General features: G+C 45.9%; 1 long non-coding RNA gene across 4 annotated transcripts in view; it reads left to right on the forward strand.

Moving 5' to 3' along the window:
- The window catches only part of LOC140395593 (uncharacterized), a 222,982-nt gene that overhangs the window by 57,952 nt on the left and 145,530 nt on the right, over positions 1 to 19,500 (forward strand). Inside the window, exon 1 of one of the 4 annotated variants that reach the window (XR_011936243.1) lies at positions 15,280 to 15,486. The exons of the other annotated variants lie outside the window; for them this stretch is intronic. This is a non-coding gene — a long non-coding RNA (uncharacterized lncRNA). Of the gene's footprint in view, positions 1 to 15,279; positions 15,487 to 19,500 lie in introns of those variants that run through there. 4 annotated transcript variants of the gene reach the window in all.

A 19,500-nucleotide genomic window follows, 5' to 3' on the forward strand; every position in this document is an offset into this window, starting at 1 on the left:
GAGGTGGACAGGGGCAGAGAAGTCAAGAGAAGGCCTGGGGTAGGTTGGAAAGGCGGAAGGGTTAAATAGCATAACTTACATCTGTAAAGATGGACCTAGAAGTGGTGCAAGTGTGAAAAGCAGAATCATCATCACATTTTGTCAAAAAATGGGGACCGGAGTTATGATCTGAAATTGTTAACCTCAATGTCGCATCCATTAACAATTCCATGCAACTCGTCTTTTATTCTTTAATTGTTCCATTACCATCTCCTTTGCCTTGCACTCCTTGGGGGAGGGGGGTGGGGGGCAGTAGCATAGTGGTATTTGTTGTGTATTCATGTTTGTTCCAAGTTGGAGCAAGGTCACTTTAGGAGTCCAATCATGTGATGAATTGATGACATTATTAGCCATTTGCACAGGCAAATGGGCAGTCCATCTTAACAGCCCATAGAGTAAAACACCTGTCCATTAAAGCTCTTGTTCATCTCGACGTTTGTGGTTTTCAAGTCTACCCTTTGAAAATGCCAAAAAGAAAACTGGCGATGAGGAGGTCAGAACCATGCTGGCGGACTCCCGGAGAAAGAAAAAATAAAAGTTTTAAAATCGTCAATCCGTGTGCAGGCATCCAAAAAGGATTTGGTGGCTGAAAACTTCGCGACAGCAAAGCTGACGATGGAGGAGTGCCGAGTATCGGAATCAGCCATCCAAGGAACCAAAGTTTACATGTAGATTTTAGAGGAAACAACTTTGAAAATAAGCTCACCATATGCTCCGCCTGGAAAGATCTGGAACGGCACAGGGAGCACTGTGGGTAGCAAATACCCTGCAACAATAGTTTAGAGCTGGGGGTGTTCATAAACCCGGAAGGAAACAGGCTGAGGTCAGGGATACCTTGTTTGAAATAATAAACATTGCAGTGGTAGAACATTCTGTGGCACATCAAGCTTATGCAAGCCCTTTTCATAATAAAAATAGTGGGTAATTTTGGTGCTGTGGGACCGTATGATGAGAACACCGGGCGGTGGAGCTCATATACTGAAAGATGTGATTAATTTGTCCAAGCGAATATAAATGCGGCAGATATTATCGACCCAACTTTGCTGAGCATAATGTGAAGTGGGGGGTGGGGGGGGTGGCGGGGGGGACATTCAATCTCCTGCGAAGTCTGGTGCATCAAGAAAAACCAAGCTGGAAAACCTATGTTGAGATTGTGGAGATATTGCAGAGCCACTTCTCACCTAAACCTTTGGTCATTGCCAACAGGTTCAGGTTCCATAACCATAACCAACCTAGCTACTTTGAAGAAATTTGCCGAATACTGTGAATTTGGAGATTTCTTGAACGACACCATTGGAGACAGACTAGCGAGCGGTTTAAAAAGTGAATTTCTCCAAAAAATAAAATGGTTGTCTCCTCTGGGAATTGGGGTCATTGTTCCAGCATTGTTAAGGAAACATGCCCTAAACCAACCTCACAAAAGTTATTGTGCGATAGTAAGGACGAAGAAGATAGTCAGAACATATTTTGGGTGGCCAGGGCTTGATCGCAAAATCGAGGAGAAAGCATGTTTGGCTTGTACAAAGAATCAAAATCTGCTGCCACTAGCCCCATTGCACCCATGGGAAAGGCCAGAAGGGTCATGGCCAAGAGTTCACATAGATTATGCTGGAACATTTGAAGCGTAAATGTTTTTCATTGTGGTAAATGCTCACTTAAAATAGCCTGAAGTCACCATTATGAAGATTAAGTCCTCAGAGTGAACAATAGAAAGATTGGGTGAGATTTTTGCAAGATTCGGTGACCCGAACAATCATCCTGCAACAAATGGGCTGGCTGGCTGAAAGCTTTGTTCAGTCAATGAAACATTCATTGAAGGTAACTCGTGAGCAGGGATCATTGTCTAAATGACTAAGGCAATTATAGATCAAAGAATTTACAGTGCAGAAGGAGACCATTTGGCCCATCAAGTCTGCACCAGCCCTTGGAAAGAGCACCCCACCCGAACCCACACCTCCACCCTATCCCCATACCTCACCTAACCTTTCTTGGGACACCAAGGGCAATTCAGCATAGTCAATCCACCTAACCTGCACATTTTTGGACTGTGTGAGGAAACCGGTGCACCCGAAGGAAACCCACGCAGACACGAGGAGAATGTGCAGACTCCGCACAGACAGTGACCCAAGCCGGGAATCGAACCTGGGACCCTGGAGCTGTGAAGCAAATCTGCTAACCACTGTGCTACCGTGCTGCCCCATGTTCTTGGTGACATACAGGAATACAACACATTTGACAACCCAAAGTTCTCCAGCATTACTCATGATAAAACATCAGCTACGCACAGTATTTGTTTTGTCGAAGACAAGAGAAATTGTGGGGAGGAAACAGCAAAGTCAAGTTTTATGATATGAGAACTGCGCTTGATGCTGTGTTTCGCAGAAAGGTCAGGGAGTATTGGCAAGGAACTTTTCCACCAGTGAGAAGTGGATACCTACCACAGTCTTAGCACAAACTGGACTAGTGTCCTACACCGTTCAAACTCGGGACAATTTAATGTGGAAGAGGTACGATGATCAACTTCTTGCAACTAGAACTAGTTTTCCAGATTCAGCGTCAACCGAGAGTCCACAACAAACTGTGCCAAGTGAAGAACTAGACATTCCTGAGAACCTGACAATATCAGAAAGAACTGTGGAAGACAGTACCCCAGTTGAGGACACTTCAACACTGGGTCAACCTCTGAACACTACGCCGACTCTGATTGAAACAATTATGGACAATGTCCAAACTAAAACAGAAACACCAGAGGTTGCGGTCAGCACAAAAAAAGCAGGCGCCTGAGGTTTGCCGACAACACACAGAAATCAATGTCGTCCAAAACCTCTAATTTGTTGACTGTTGTGTTTATTAATTGTTCATATTGTTCACATTGTAAATGTTATATTGTGTTTCATTCAGGAATCTTTAATGTGTTGTGTATTCATGTTTGTTCCCAATTGGAATAAGGTCACTTTCAGAGACTGATCACGTGACATATTGATGACATCATCAGCCATTTGGGTGGAAAAATGAGCAGTCGATCCTCACGGACTGTAGAGGAAACACCTTTCCAATAAAGCTCTTGTTTATTTGTACCTTTGTGTCCTTCCTTTGAAAAAAACCCACCGTATTGTCACTGAACTAGTAATTCAGAGACCCAGCTCTGGGAACCCATGTTTGAATCCCACGATAGTGAAATTTGAATTCAATTAAAAATCTGGAATTAAAAGTCGACTGATGACCATGAAGTCATTGTCAATTGTAATAAAGACCCATCTGAGGGAAGGCACTCTAGTGACCTTACCCGGTCTGGCCTATATGTGACTTCAGACACACAGCAATGTGGTTGACCCTTAAAAAAAATAGCCTATCAAGTCAAGGGCAAGTAAAGATGGGCACTAAATGCTGGCCCAGGCAGCAATGCCCACATCCCATGAATTCATTTTTGAAAACTATCATCCTTTTTGAATCTGTCCTGCATTCCACCCTGTCACAGTCCTTTCCTTTTCTCCTTTCCTGGCCGGAATATTTTGGCTCCTCCCGCTGGTGGAATCTTTCGATCCCGCCCAAGTAAATGGAAGTTTGAATGGCTCACCGCACCTGCCACCATGCTGGGGCCGGAAAGGCCCAGACTCCTGTGTCTGTATTTGCTTAAAATCTGTTACGTTACTAATTTTGGGCGGGATTCCCCAGTCCGCCAGCCGCCTGTTTCTCAGTCATGCGCCATCCACCGGTGGCGGGATCCTATCTTCCCATCGATTGTCAGTGGGATTTTCCATTCTAACCACGCTCCCAAAAGAGCCACAGGCTGGACTGCGCTGCCGGCAGGAAAAGTGAATCGCAACAACCAGAGAATTCCAGCCTTTCTTTTTCAGATCAAAGCTCATGGACTTGAAATGCTAACTCTCAGTTCTTTCTCTCCAAATGCTGCCAGTCTTACTGAGTTTTTACAGCATTTTGTGTTTCTACTTCTGACCTTGCATATGTCTCACGGGTTGGTTGCAAAGAGACATTTGTAAAGCCCTGAAATATCCGCAAAAGTAATCTTAAAAATGAGAATTTCATTCAGAGGTGTGAATTATAATATCAGCTTGAATCAAACTTGAATAATTCAATGACAGGCAGATGTAAAGATGAGTTCATATATATTTTCTAAACAAAATATCTCAAACCCATAATAAACCCATTGCTAAACGGCAAGTGGGAATATTTGTTTTGTGGTGTATGCTCTGGCCCCATCATAGCGAGACCTACAATGGGAGATTTGCCGGCCCAGCCAAAAGTCCATTGACCTTTGGTGAGACTGGGAAATCCAGTGGTCGATGGAAAGTCCCACCCATAATATAATCCTGTAAAATAAGTTTAATTTAATTGCACATTAGCCATTCAGCTCAGAATTTGCAGCTATTGGCAAACAAATAAACTCAGTTTTTGTGGGCTTCTGAGTTGAATAAATATGGCAACCGTGGCCAGGGCAAAAGCAGGCTGTTCAAACAATCAGATTTAAGGATTCTGAATGAGACGCGTAGTGTCTCCAGCACAAATTAAATTGAAATCAATGCACTAAAAGGAAAATGAAAATTTGAAAAGACAGATGGGATTAAGAGAGTGAGGTGTCAAGAGAGAGATATTGAGATATACAGAAAATCTAAAAGAAATGATCTCTCCAACTCTAATCAAGAGCGGAAGGACCGAAAGCTCATGTTTGGAAAATACAATTTTCAGGGCCAGAGGGGTAGTTTGGTAGCAATTACCACTTATCACACAGTTAAAATTCATTTGATCCCTAAATGCATCAGCCCTAACATTTTCTGATATCTTATAGTGTTTATCTCAAAGCTTACGTCATTGCATTAAATCTATTCATGAGGACTGTTTTTAATACACCCTGCGGTGGAACGTGTTTTTTCTTTTTTAAAAAATAAATTTAGAGTACCCAATTTATTTTTTCCAATTAACGGGCAATTTAGAGTGGCCAATCGACCTAGCCTGCACGTCTTTGGGTTGTGGAGGCGAAACCCCGCAAACACGGGGAGAATGTGCAAACTCCACACTGACAGTGACCCAGAGCCGGGATCGAACCTGGGACCTCGGCGCCGTGGGGCACAATGCTAACCACTGTGCCACCATGCTGCCCGGAACGTGGTTTTTCTGACATTAACTTCCAGATTTTAACTGCATAGTGGCCTGAAATTAAGTGCCTTATGTGCCTTAAGTGCACTGGTAAAATGCAGGAATCTTCCCCAAGTGGCAGATCGGCAGAATATACCTGTTCTTCAAAAACTGAAGGACTACATGAATTCTGCACCAAAGCTGTTTCATAGCATTTTGCACATACTCCTAGAATACTGTACTAAATAGCAGCAACACTCAAGCACAAGTTTGCAAAGCTTGTGGTCAGCCTTTCTCAAATAATGATCAGATTCAGTGGAAATTCACAATTGTGGTCATTATTTCCCCAAAAAACAATGGAAAAGATAAAGAGATTAACAAGATCCCAACTGAAAAGAGGTGAAAGCTAAAATTGGTAAAACCTAAGCTTTTTGAAAGAGTGCACCTAAAGCAGGCTCTCATCAAAACGTCAAATATTAAATATTAAGTCGTTTCGATAAGGTAGATCCTGGTGATTGCAAATTGGGAAAGAAAGAGTGCATCCACTTATTTTGAAACTGATATATAGAGAAGGTGCCATTTGTAAATAACTGAGGCCCAAGTACTGATAGTTGTAGTACATCACTAGTTACAACCAGCCAACCTATAAGTGTCCTGTTTATCTCTACTTTCTGCTGTCTGTCCATTCACCAGTCTTCAATCCATTTTGTGTCATAACGGGTGGAACCTACCGCCAATGGGATTCCCGCTCCCGCCAAAGTCAATGGAATTTTGAATGGCTCGTTGTATTTTCCAGCCCCACCCCTGTCCATGACGTGGCCATAAAATACAGCCCAACATCTTGTATGGCAACTTTAACAAATGCTTTTTGAAAATCCAAATTCACCACACCAACTGTTTCCCCCCCACCACCCCCTGATCTATCCTAGTTGCGTCCTCAAAGAGCTCTTAACTGATTTGACAAACAAAATGTCTTTTTCATAAATCTATACTGACTCTGTTGAATCGTGATATGATTTTTTAAGCGTGGGCAGCCCCTGATGATAGAGTCTAGCATTTTGCCTATCACTGATGTTAGGCTAACGGGCCTCAGACTTATGTTTTCTTACAATCTCATGAACTAGAGTAACACATTGCTCAATTCTACAGCTGGAGCACTCCTGAGAATATTTGAGGGGGATTTTACTGTAATAAGCAGTAACTTGCGGATAAAATGGCATATGGGTTCTTGGTAGAAAGGTTAACCCTAACTCAAAGTGAAGTAGAAACTCATTTGTGGCATAGATGTTTGCTTGAAGATGTATGAGCCTTGTGGAGACTTTCACTAGAATTGGAGACATATGTATTACACAAAGTGGGAATCAATGTATAGGTCTGTTCCAGTGAACTGAATAATTGCCTGACCATGGCTTTTCACGTGACCCCACTGCAGAGTCAGCCAAGAAACAGCTTTACTTTAAAGTAGCAGTTAATACATTTTTAATTACTGCAAAATTTTAGCAGAAATGGCTGAAATGTTGAAAGTACATGGCAAATAATATCTGAAATATGTATCAATTGGAAGCATGCGGAAGATGGTTGAAGTTACTACAGCACGGTAGCATTGTGGATAGCACAATTGCTCCACAGCTCCAGGGTCCCAGGTTCGATTCCGGCTTTGGTCACTGTCTGTGCGGAGTCTGCACGTCCTCCCCGTGTGTGCGTGGGTTTCCTCCGGGTGCTCCAGTTTCCTCCCACAGTCCAAAGATGTGCAGGTTAGGTGGATTGGCCGTGATAAATTGCCCTTAATGTCCAAAATTGCCCTTAGTGTTGGGTGGGGTTGCTGGGTTGTGGGGATAGGGTGGAGGTGTTGACCTTGAGTAGGGTGCTCTTTCCAGGAGCCAGTGCAGACTTGATGGGCCGGGTGGCCTCCTTCTGCACTGTAAATTCTATGATTTTCAGTGCCTGCCAAGCTCAGCTGTTGTCCCATGATTTTGTACCTGCATACTGAATGTCAAATCACTCATGTTCTTTCACATTTTATAGATCGAAGGCAGTTTCAAAGCTATGGTTCTTCTGTGAACAACAAAAAAGAAATACAAATATTGCATGCATCAAGTTCTAAGCACCAAGAACTTATGTATATATATATATAGCAGCGTTCCCATCTACAGGATGTCCCAGGCATTCAACGGTCAATTCATTGCTTTTCAAGTAAACTATTTTTGTAGGTGAAGAAACCAAATTGTACAGAGCAAGGTCCGCCAAACAAGCAAATAAGTTGAATGGCTTTTTTTTGCCAGCGTTGTATGAGGGCTAAGTATTGGCCAGGATACCAGCAGAACTCCCTTGTCATGGGATCATTTACATTCACAACCCTCTGATATATCTGCCACCTCTAATTCTGGTCTCTTTTGCATTTCCAATCAAATTACTCCACCATTGGTGGAGGCCCCAAGCTCTGGGATTCCTTCTATACTCATCTCCATTTTTCGACCTCACTTTTCTCCTTCAAGACACATCTTAAAACCTTCCTCTTTCACCAAGCTGTGGTCTTCTGACCTAACGTCTCCGCCTCGAAGAGAAGATTTTGCTTTGTAATACTTCTGTGAAGCACCTTGGGGTGTTTCATTACGTTAAAGGTGTAATATAAATATAAAGTTGTTCTTCTATTCACCTAAACACAGACATGTTGTAGCCATCTGGGATGGCCACTTACAACCAGGAATAGAGAAGGTTGCAAAGCATAGCGGGAAAAATGGACAATGCGAGATTCAGGCAGGCTCAGAGCCTGAATGTCTATTTGCGAGTGAGGAATCCAGACGGTATCAAAACCCCAACTGATTAGCATTTAATGGCCCATCTCCGCCAGACAAAGGACTGATACTTGAGCGACCGATACAGTCCCAGACATTTCGGCGCCACTCCCTATACTCGGGAAGCGTAAACAACAGGGTCAGTGACCGCTTAGGACACGCCCAGCCATCAAGGCACCCGCCCCCTTATTGGTTCGAATCGAACGCAATGATCAGGAATCACCCAATTAGTGGGGCCCAAACTAAAGGACCGCCCAAAAGAGTGCAAAACCCCCCAAGAATAAAAAGAGAGACCACCATGTGTTTGGCCTCTCTTGGACCTGGTGCTCCGGCAACGTCTACGTCCAATTGCAGCACCACCAGAAACAAGTTCAAGTTCAATGCCCGCTACCAGACAGATGAGCCCAGCTGAGCAGCAGTTACTTCTAACCAAGACCCGATAGATCCAGAATCGAACAACGGCCACTGTTCCTCTGACCTAAGCCGGGTGCCTGAAGTTAAGTACAGGTTGTCATAGTCGATAGGTGTAGTTTAATTAGTAGTGTTTATGTTGCATGATTAATTATGTGTGTAAATAAAGTACCCTTGACCTTGAACTAACTAACTGGTTGATGCACAATCAATGACTACTAAAGCGAGGTTGTAGTCCAACTGAAGGCTTTAATAAGCTAGATGTTTCCCCCAGCAGCTCAGGTACAGAAAGAAAGCTGCTGGGGCGGCACGGGCTCTTATACCCCGCCTTTCAGGGCGGAGCTACCATACAACTTGACCAATGGGAAACATACATTATCTACCAATGGTGTTCCTAGCATTACTAGGTACCATAATACTTCTACACAGACTACCACATTCACCCCCTGTTAAAAAGAGTCAGGCGGGGATGGTGGCTTGGTAGTACAACATGGTAACGTGGTAGAAGTTATAGTTTTGGAGGTGTCGTAATACCTCCGTACAGCGTTTTGTCTTATTATCGTAACTATTTACAATTTCACAATTAACTATATACACTTTAAAATGAAGCAATCAGTCGATCGGGGGCCCTGGTCGTCCTCTGTGATCGTCAAAGCTTTGGTGGTGACACCGGTGCAGCTTCGGGCGTCTGTGACTCCGGGAGCGTGGTTTCGATCTCAGTGGCAGCTTCAACATTCCTAGACGGCGCTGGTGGGGAAGCCGATTGACCTGGGAAGGGAGCGTCTGCGGGGTGCGTCGGTGGGCAGGGGGGCCTAGACGGGGCCGGCGGAAGAACCGATCCTCCTGGGAAGGGGGCGGCTGTAAGGTGCACCGGTGGGAGGGAGGGTGAGACTGGTGGCTGGAGTGTGCGTGGGGATCTGGCGGGCGCCAGGTCTCGTAGGGAGACTGTATCTTGTCGGCCGTCGGGGTACGCCAGGCGTACTGGGGGTTAGCGTGGAGATGATGGACCCCCTCGACCAACGGCTCCGACATGTGCGCCCGCACCTGTTTTCGGAGCAGGATGGGTCCGCGAGCTGCTAGCCAGGTCGGGAGCGAGGTCCCAGAGGAGGACTTCCTGGGGAAGACAAGGAGACGTTCGTGAGGTGTTTGGTTGGTCGTGGTACACAGCAGTGACCGGATGGAGTGGTGGGCATCCGGGAGGACTTCCTACCAGCGGGAGACTGGGAGATTCCTGGACCGTAGGGGCAGTAGGACGGTCTTCTAGACTGTTCCGTTCTCCCTCTCTACCTGTCCGTTACCCCGGGGGTTGTAACTGGTCATCCTGCTCGAGGTAATGCCCTTGCTGAGCAGGAATTGACGCAGTTCGTCGCTCATCAAGGAGGACCCCCTATCACTATGTATGTAAGCGGCGAACCCGTACAGCGTAAAGATGCTATGGAGGGCTTTTATGACGATGGTTGCGGTCATGTCGGGGCAGGGGATGGCGAATGGGAATCAGGAGTACTCATCAATCACGTTCAGGAAGTACGAATTGCGGTCGGTGGAGGGGAGGGGGCCTTTGAAGTCCATACTGAAACGTTCAAAGGATCGGGAAGCCTTAATCAGGTAGGCTTTCTCTGGCCTATAGAAGTGCGGTTTGCACTCCGCGCAGATTTGGCAATTCCTGGTGGCTATCCTGACCTCCTTGATGGAGTAGGGCAGGTTGTGGTTTTGATAAAATGGAAGGAGCGAGTGACCCCCGGGTGGCAGAGGTCCTCGTGGAGGGCTCGGAGGCGGTACACTTGTGCGTTGGCACATGTACAGCAGGATAGGGCATCTAGAGGCTCGTTCAGCTTCCCGGGACGATACAAGATCTCGTAGTTATAGGTGGAGAGTTCGATCCTCCACCGCAAGATCTTACCATTTTTGATCTTGCCCCGCTGTGCATTATCGAACATGAAGGCGACCGACCATTGGTCAGTGAGGGGAGTGAATCTCCTGCCGGCCAGGTAATACCTCCAATGTCTCACAGCTTCTACTATGGCCTGGGCCTCCTTTTCGACTGAGGAGTGGCGGATTTCGGAAGCATGGAGGGTGCATGAGAAGAAGGCCATGGATCTGCCCGCTTGGTTGAGGGTGGCCGCCAGAGCTACGGCGGACGCGTCGCTCTCGACCTGGAAGGGGAAGGACTCATCGATGACGTGTCTCGTGGCCTTTGCAATGTCTGCTTTGATGCGGCTGAAGTCCTGGCGGGCCTCTATCGACAGGGAAAAAACTGTGGATTTGATCAGGGGACGGACCTTGTCCACATAGTTGGGGGCCCACTGGGCATAGTAAGAAAAAAAGCCGAGGCAGTGATTCAGGGCCTTGGAGCAGTGAGGGAGGGGGACTCCATGAGTGGGCGCATGCATTCAGGGTCGGGGCCTCTAACTCCATTTCGCACTACGTAGCCGAGGATGGCTAGGCGGACGGTGCTAAACACGCATTTATCCTTGTTATACGTAAGGTTAAGGATCTGTGCGGTCTGGAGGAATTTTCGGAGGTTGGTGTCGTGGTCCTGCTGGTCGTGGCCGCAGATGGTGACATTGTCAAGATACGGGAATGTTGCCCGTAAACTGTACCGGTCAACCATTCGGTCCATCTCGCGCTGGAAGACCGAGACCCCGTTAGTGACACCGAAGGGAACCCTTAAAAAGTGGTAGAGCCGCCCATCTGCCTCGATGGCAGTGTACTTGCGGTCACTAGTGCGGATGGGGAGCTGATGGTAGACGGACTTAAGATCCACCATGGGGAAGACATTGTAATGCGCGATCCTGTTTACCAGGTCAGATATGCGGGGGAGAGGGTACGCATCCAGCTGCGTAAAACTGTTGATGGTCTGGCTGTAGTCGATGGCCATCCTATGCTTCTGCACGGTCTTTACCACCACTACTTGTGCTCTCCAGGGGCTGTTGATTGCTTCAATGACTTCTTCCCTCAGTAGCAGTTGGACCTCTGACCTAATAAAGATCCGATCCTGGGCACTGTACCGTCTGCTCCTGGTGGCGACGGATTTGCAATCCGGGGTGAGGTTCGCAAACAGGGAAGGCAGATCGACCTTGAGGGTCGCGAGGCTGCAGACAGTGAGGGGGGGGGTGGGTATAGGGCCGCCGAATTTGAAAGTTAGACTTTGGAGGTTACACTGGAAGTCGAACCCTCGGAGTGTGGCCGCGCAGAGGTGGGGAAGGACATAGAGTCGGTAATTTTTGAACTCCCTTCCCTGGACTGTGAGGTTTGCTGCACAAAACCCCTTTATCTCTACTGAGTGGGAACCGGAGGCCAGGGAGATTTTTTGATTAACGGGATGGACGGGGAGAGAACAGCGCCTTACCGTGTTGGGGTGTATGAAGCTCTCCGTGCTCCCAGAGACGATTAAGCAGGACATCTCGTGCCCGTTGATTAGTACCGTTGTTGTAGTAGTTGAGAGTGTTCGAGGCCGAGACTGGTCCAGGGTCACTGAGACTAATCGCGGCAGCAGCTGGGTGTTCTTGCTGGGCGGTGTGTGGTCATCGGCACCGAGGTCCTGGGAGTCCATCCAAGATGGCGGCGTCCACTGGTCGCACATGGCTGTGGGTGCACAAAATGGCGGCGCCCATCTATCACACGTGGCATCAGCGGGACAAGATGGCGGCGCCCAGAGGCCACACGTGGTCCTGGGGGAGGAAGATGGCGGCGCTCCCTGGCCGCACGGGGTCCGTGGAGAGGGTTGTGGTGATGGCCCGCATTCGCTTCCGGAGACCGCAGCGACCGCCCGGGCCTGGCATACCGCCATGAAATGGCCCTTTTTGCCACACCCTTTACATGTGGATGCGGGGCCCCCCGGGGCTGCCAGGCCGTCTTGCAACGCAAGCTTGTGGGGGGATGTGGGATGCCTCAGAGTCGGCTGCAGGGGGGTTCCACGCTTCCCAGGGGGCTGCCGCATGCTCGGGGGCGTAGGTGCGGGCCTTTCGGGAGGCCACATCCAGGGAGCTGGCACGGGCCCGTGCCTCCTTGAGGCCTAGAGTCTCTTTCTCCAGCCAACGCTGGCGGATTTGAGAGGACAGCATACCCGCAACGAAAGCGTCCCGAATCAACAGTTCAGTGTAGTCGTTTGCTGAAACTTGCGAGCAGGTGCAGTTTCTCCCCAACACCAGGAGCGCACGGTAGAAGTCTTCCAGTGACTCACCAGGAATTTGTCGCCTCGTCACTAGTAGATGCCGTAGACCTGATTTACAGGGCGAATGTAGTGTCCTTTCAGCAACTCCATTGCGGCATCAAAGTCGTCCGTGTCCTCGATGAGGGTGGAGACTTCTGGGCTCACCCTCGAGTGCAGGATCTGCAGTTTCTGTTCTCCTGTGGGTGTGTTTTCTGCCGTTCCGAGGTAGCCGTTGAAGCACACCAGCCAGTGCTTGAAAGCCGCCGCCGAGTTTACTGCGTGGGGGCTGAGTTGCAGACACTCCGGCTTGATTCGGAGCTCCATCCTTTTAAATCTAGCTTATTAAATTGATGCACGATCAATGACTACTAAAGCGAGGTTGTAGTCCAACTGAAGGCTTTAATAAACTGGATGTTTCCCCCAGCAGCTCAGGTACAGAAAGAAAGCTGCTGGGGCGGCACGGGCTCTTATACCCCGCCTTGCAGGGCGGAGCTACCATGCAGCTTGACCAATGGGAAACATACATTATCTACCAATGGTGTTCCAGCATTGCTAGGTACCGTAATACTTCTACACAGACTACCACACTGGTGTTTGGCTCTTTGATCGATAGCCGGTTGAACCTTGTGGTGGTATCATTTGATACCTGGCGACTCTGAGCAATATAATATAGATACCTAGAGAAAGGAGGGCAACCTCACTGACTGCCATATTTACAGTCGGTAAAAAAGGCAACAGTGTGGCCTCAGTTCACCACCTTCGCTGAAAGACAATACTTTTGATAATATTCACTCAGTCTTGATTGCTGCAATGGACCACATTTAACTTCACGCAATGACAGAATTGTTACAGTGCAGAAGGGAGCCATTCGGCCCATCATGTCTGCGTGGCTCTCCAAATGAGCATCATGACTTTGTGCCATTCTCTTACCTTTTCCCCTGTACCCGGCACATCGGTTCTATTCAAATAATCATCAAATGCCCCTTTGAATGCCTTGTTTGAACATGCCTCCACTACACTGCCAGACAGTGCATTCCAGACCCGAACCACTTGCTGTGTGAGACTGTTTTTTCTCACAACACACTTGCTTCTTTTGCAAACCACTTTAAGTCTGTGCCTTCTCGTTCTTGGTCCTTTTGCGAGCGGGTACAGTTTCTCCCTGTCTACTCTGTCCAGTCCTCTTTCTGGCATTCTGAAGTGCTACAGGTGAGTCAAGCTGACAAGTGAAAAGAGTAATGTATGGCATATTGAGTACCCATATGGTAGTTTTTTATATATCAATATTCCTCATCAATTTATTATCATAGATAGAAATTACAGTGCAGATGGAGGCCATTCGGCCCATCGAGTCTACAGCAGCCCTTGTAAAGAGCACCCTACTTAAGCTCACGCCTCCACCCTAACCCAGTAACCCCACCTAACCTTTTTCTTTGGACACTAAGGGCAATTTAGCATGGCCAATCCCTCTAACCTGCACATCTTTGGACTTGTGGGAGGAAACCAGAGCACCTGGAGGAAACCCACGCAGACACGGGGAGAACGTGCAGACTCCGCACAGACAGTGGCCCAAGCGGGAATCGAACCCGGGACCTTGGCGCTGTTCACTCCTCTGTTGATCGTCAATAGTTTTCTTTCGTTAGCAAAACTCGATCAGTAAATTCAAGGTTTTGAGCTCCAAACAGAAAAGTATAACTCATTTTTTCCAGTGAAAGGGAACAGGTTGTGGCATCGTAAGAAGCCTCACTGAAAATCACCAAAATTGTATGGCACATCATCATATAAGATTAAAAATGGAATGTCACCAGTCAGTTAAAGCAATCAAAGCAAGCCCTCATAGCTAGAATTTAATTAAAACTTCCATTTAAAATGCTTCCAGAGCTTCTTCCCCACTGTCACCAGACTCCTAAATGACCCTCTTATGGACTGACCTCATTAACACTACACCCTGTATGCTTCATCCGATGCCAGTGCTTATGTAGTTACATTGTATATGTTGTGTTGCCCTATTATGTATTTTCTTTTATTCCCTTTTCTTCTCATGTACTTAATGATCTGTTGAGCTGCTCGCAGAAAAATACTTTTCACTGTACCTCGGTACACGTGACAATAAACAAATCCAATCCAATCCAATCCAAATCTGCAGTCAAAATGCAAACATGAAAATATTCCTGGTAGTGGAATTATGAGGCTACAATCAAATAATCAAAATAAAATATTCAAGATGTACACAACGTGTTTTTCATCAGCCATCTAGTGAAGACGTGTTTTGCTTGGAGCAAAAGAAAGACCGACTGAATTTTGGAATTGTGGAGTAAGTCAGTCGGCATCTGAAAGAGAAAGATCGGTCAACATTTTGGGTGGGATAATTTTCAACATATGAATAAATGCATCACTGGTCATTTCATGCAGGTCAGGATTGTTGAAATAATGGATTTTTAAATTAGCCGTGATTCCAAATTTACAGCAATTTGGTCTTTAAAAAAAAATCAATAAAGCTGGTGTAAGACCACATGTAATTCAAATTAAATCTGATGGTGATGGAGCCAGAACAACTTGCCACGATCAGAGGTATAAAGAACAAAGTACAGCACAGGAACAGGCCCTTCGGCCCTCCAAGCCTGTGCTGGCCATGCTGTCGTCTAATCTAAAACCTTCTACACTTCCGGGGTCCGTATCCCGCTATTCCCTTCCTATTCATATATTTTTCTATTCTGGTTCTTGTCAAGTGTGCTCTGAGCACCACTTACAGCTGCATGAGGCTTAGCCTTGTGCATGAGGAGGTGGAGTTGGCATCTTTTGACTTTTTCTTTCAAATGAAGTTTAAATCAATTCCAGATAAACAGTTCCTGAGATATTCACAGTCCATCTTTGGTAGAAAAGATACAATACTCAGTACTGAGTATGACACGCAAGCCAACAGAATCGAGGCAATAGGACTGCTACATTAATCAATGCAAACTACCACCGGCATCTATGACTGAACCAGGGTTGACAGTAAGTACTTAAATTGCAATAATTATTTATTAATTGTTTGCGTTCTGATGGAAATGTGGAAAGAGGCTGCAAGTTAAATGTGCTTGGAAAACATACCCACATGCTAATTATTTGGGGGTTAAGTCCTGTGATGTGCAATTAAATTGCATTGGCATGCTGGCTGTCTTATTCAGCCAAACAGGCAGGGAAGTTTTGACATTGTCAGCCCTGTTGAAGTAGAATTTATTTCACAATTGAGGGACTTTGCTCAGTTTTCGGTACAGGAGACATCCATAAAGATGTTTTTTTTTTGTTCTATTTAATCAATCACGGTGGTTCTTGCCTGAACTACAAATATTTTTCCCTATCGTAAGGCATCAGAAAGTTCCTTTTTATTTTGGTAACCTTCTCGGTTCTCAGAATTCAGTTCTTTTTATGTGTCTTTGGGAGAGAACCTGGAAGCGAGAAGTGCCAGCAAACCCAAGCCTAATTTTGATTGTCACTTGCGACTTTTGCTGGCAAGCTGAAGGAGTGCCTGTATGGAAAGGATGGAGAGTTCACATGGGCGTTTTGTTTTTACAAACAGCAGTTTGAAGACGTGGGACTGGCTGTGAATTGCTAAATATTAAGGGATTGTATCTTGCCTCTCAAGCAACATCATAGCTTCATCACCTTGCTGGGGGATTATTTGTGAAGAAAATTTGCCACTAAGTCATTAGCAAGAAGAATGGCGACAAATATGCCTCCCTTTATCACAGGGAATCATAGAATCATAGAATTTACAGTGCAGAAGGAGGCCATTCGGCCCATCGAGTCTGCACCGGCCCTTGGAAAGAGCACCCTACTCAAGCCCACATCTCCACCCTATCCCCGTAACTTTCTGGACACTAAGGGCAATTCAGCATGGCCAATCCACCTAACCCGCATATCTTTGGACTGTGGGAGGAAAGCGGAGCACCCGGAGGAAACCCACGCAGACACGGGGAGGATGTGCAGCCTCCGCACAGACAGTGACCCAAACCGGGAATCGAACCGGGGACCCTGGAGCTGTGAAGCAACTATGCTAACCACTGTGCTACCATGCTGCCCAATGTACAATAAAATGTACAAACCCAGTGGATTTATCTCGGGTTGTTCTGCGTTTTCTCCATTGTGTAGTTGCTTGCAAGGGGTGGAGATGGAACAAAATTCCCATCATGTCCTAGATTGATCACTGATCACTAATTAGTGCCTGAACCAATATTGTGGTAAGGTTGTAATGTGTGGGTATTCTCCTGTCCTTCATCATTACAAATAAATTTGCATGCAGAAGCCTTGCAGTGGCAGAGCAACATTTGAACATAGAGCGCCAGAAGATAATATTGTGTGCTTATCGAGCTGGTTCCAGTGTTCATAAAACATGATATGCAATGATAGATCTCCCAACTTCCGATTAAAAATGTTCACTTGGTGCTTACCCAACTCTCTTCATCAGCAAATTTAGGAATCAATCTCTGTAGAGATTGTGTGGAGTTTGCACGTTCTCCCTGTGTCTGCGTGGGCTTCCTCCAGGTGCTCTGGTTTCCTCCCACAATTCAAAGATGTGCGGGTTAGGTAGATTGGCCATGGAAAATTGCCCTTTGGTGTCCAGGGATGTGCAGGCTAGGCTATGGGATTACGGGAATAGGGGGGCGTGGGCATGTGTAGAGTGCTTGTTCGAAGCATTGGTGCAGAATTGATGGGTCAAATGGCCACCTTCTGGGATTCTATGGGATTCTTGCCTTTGGAAGTGCCCTTCATATATTTTCATACCACAGTGTGTAGTAATTCAATCAAATTATATTTCATTCTCCATCTTTTAAATTTAAGACAATGTCCTCCAGCTGTAAAGCCTGTGACAATGTTTAATAACTTGATATTTGTCCTGTCCATATGCTTCAGGATCCTGATTATTTCCGCAGGCTCACACCAAGCTTTCTCTCAAACTAGGAGCAAACAGTTCAGTAAGGCCAGAGCATTAATTCATTTACGTACATACTGCGGTGACAACACTTACTCAGTGATGTCCTTTCATCCAATTTGTGTTGAAGCTTGATTTTTTAAAAGTTATTGCAACTACATTTGTACTTGCTCTTTCTATTCACTTCATCCCAATGTACTAAAACCTTTCTGAAATTTGTAATTTTCCCCTCCTCTGTAGCAACAACCTCTCATTCCTTGCTGTCATTCTTTACCAGAGCCAATATGATGAGAGGATGCACCATTTTCAAACATGACAAGGCATAGAGGTCATGGGGTGACCCATGCTCTAAACTTTGGAAAATGGTAGAATGAACACACTTTCAGACCACCATTCAGCTCTATTGGAGATATTTATTAAGAACACGAGCGCATCCTCCTCAAGTTAAATTAACAAATGACTAACTCCCATCCATCTATATAAGACTCCACTTAGGATTTAACATGCTCTGCAAAGTACTGAGGCAGACAAGACCCTTGCCAACAGAAAACACCTATCAATCTGAGTTCTGAAATTTTTAATTGACCTCTTCTTGACTGCTTTTTGGGGGAGCAAGTTCCATATTTCTATTACCATTTATGTGAAAATATCTGAATGACCTAGTTTAAATTTTTTCTTTATGTTCCATGTTCTGGACCATCAATCTGTAGAAATAGCTTATCTCTATCTACCTTAATCAAAACCTTTAATAACCTGAAAACACTTCAATTAGAGTGTCCCTTAATCTTCTATCTTCAAGAGAATATGAGCTAATAAAGCCCGTGGCCTGAATTGAACCCTTTTAGCCCTGTTACCATTTTGGTCAATCTGTGATGCACTCCTTCCAAAGCCAATATATTCTCCCTACGGTCTGGTACCCAGTACTAAATCTATTACATAAAACGTGGTCTAACCCAAACTTTCCATCACTTGGTATTTCAACCCTCTTGAGATGAAGATCACTATTCCATTAATCTTTCAGATTATTTTTCTACCTGACCACCAAATTTTAGTGTTTCTGTACTTGGACCCTTAAATCTCTCTGCTTTTGTGCCATCCTTTAAGAAGACATTAAATTTTCCCAGAACCAGTTCAAGATGATTCTTAGCTCCGAGGGTTTACTTCCACTATTTTCCTTTCTCAGCCTAGGAACCTTTAATCTCAGAACTGTCTTTCAGAGTGCAACTTCTGCACCCACCCTTCCCCACGCCAGAGTTTCTTCCCCTTAACGCATGGCAGGCAGACCTTTCAAGTTCATTTACCAACTCATGAAGTCGACTTTTTCAATCTATACACAAGCTCCCACCTGCATTCCCGCTGTGCCTGTCTCTATAGCTGCTCCCCCTCTCCCGGATTCAGGCAGACTAACTTTGTCTGTGTGTTTTCAGGGATATCTAAGACCATTTGATTTTCAAGTCCCATCTCTGTGGCAATGTGAATCCCATGGGGTGAAATCGTGTGCCCTGTCCTGGGTAAGTTTGATAGTTGGGAGAGCATTTAATCAGGCAGAAGAGTCTGATTAAGTCTGTGGCGGAAAAGTTCGAAGGTGGTGTTCAAATCCCGCTGCCAATTCAGCCCTTTCGTGGGCATTTAAAGTCCACTTTTTAAAACAAATATTTTTTGATTCTCCTAATTTTCCACATTTTCATCAAATATACAATAAAAGATCAGCAACAATAACAAATACAGTATCAATCCCCCAACCAGCATCCCCTTCAACATACAAACCCAAACATCACCCATACATTCCAAATAAAACAAAACAAAAAGACCAAAAGAAAATTATTTAATGTGCACTTAATGTCCTCATTCGGCCGCTGCTGGCATTAACCCGATTGTGGGTGGGAGGTTCGCCATGCTTGTTGCTGTCAAGCTTGTTTGCGGGCGCCCGGGTGGGAGGTGGAGGGTGGTCCCTCTTTCAAAGGCACTCAGTGCTTAATCAGGGGACCTTGCATCAAGAAGGGGGTCCCACTGAGTGCCACCCTTCCGCCCTTCCTGCCTCCCCCTCTCCGCTCTGCACTGTAATTCTACAATGTTGAATCATGAATTATTTTGTG

Source organism: Scyliorhinus torazame, chromosome 18 (assembly GCF_047496885.1).
Source record: "Scyliorhinus torazame isolate Kashiwa2021f chromosome 18, sScyTor2.1, whole genome shotgun sequence".
Classification (NCBI taxonomy): Eukaryota; Metazoa; Chordata; class Chondrichthyes; order Carcharhiniformes; family Scyliorhinidae; genus Scyliorhinus; species Scyliorhinus torazame.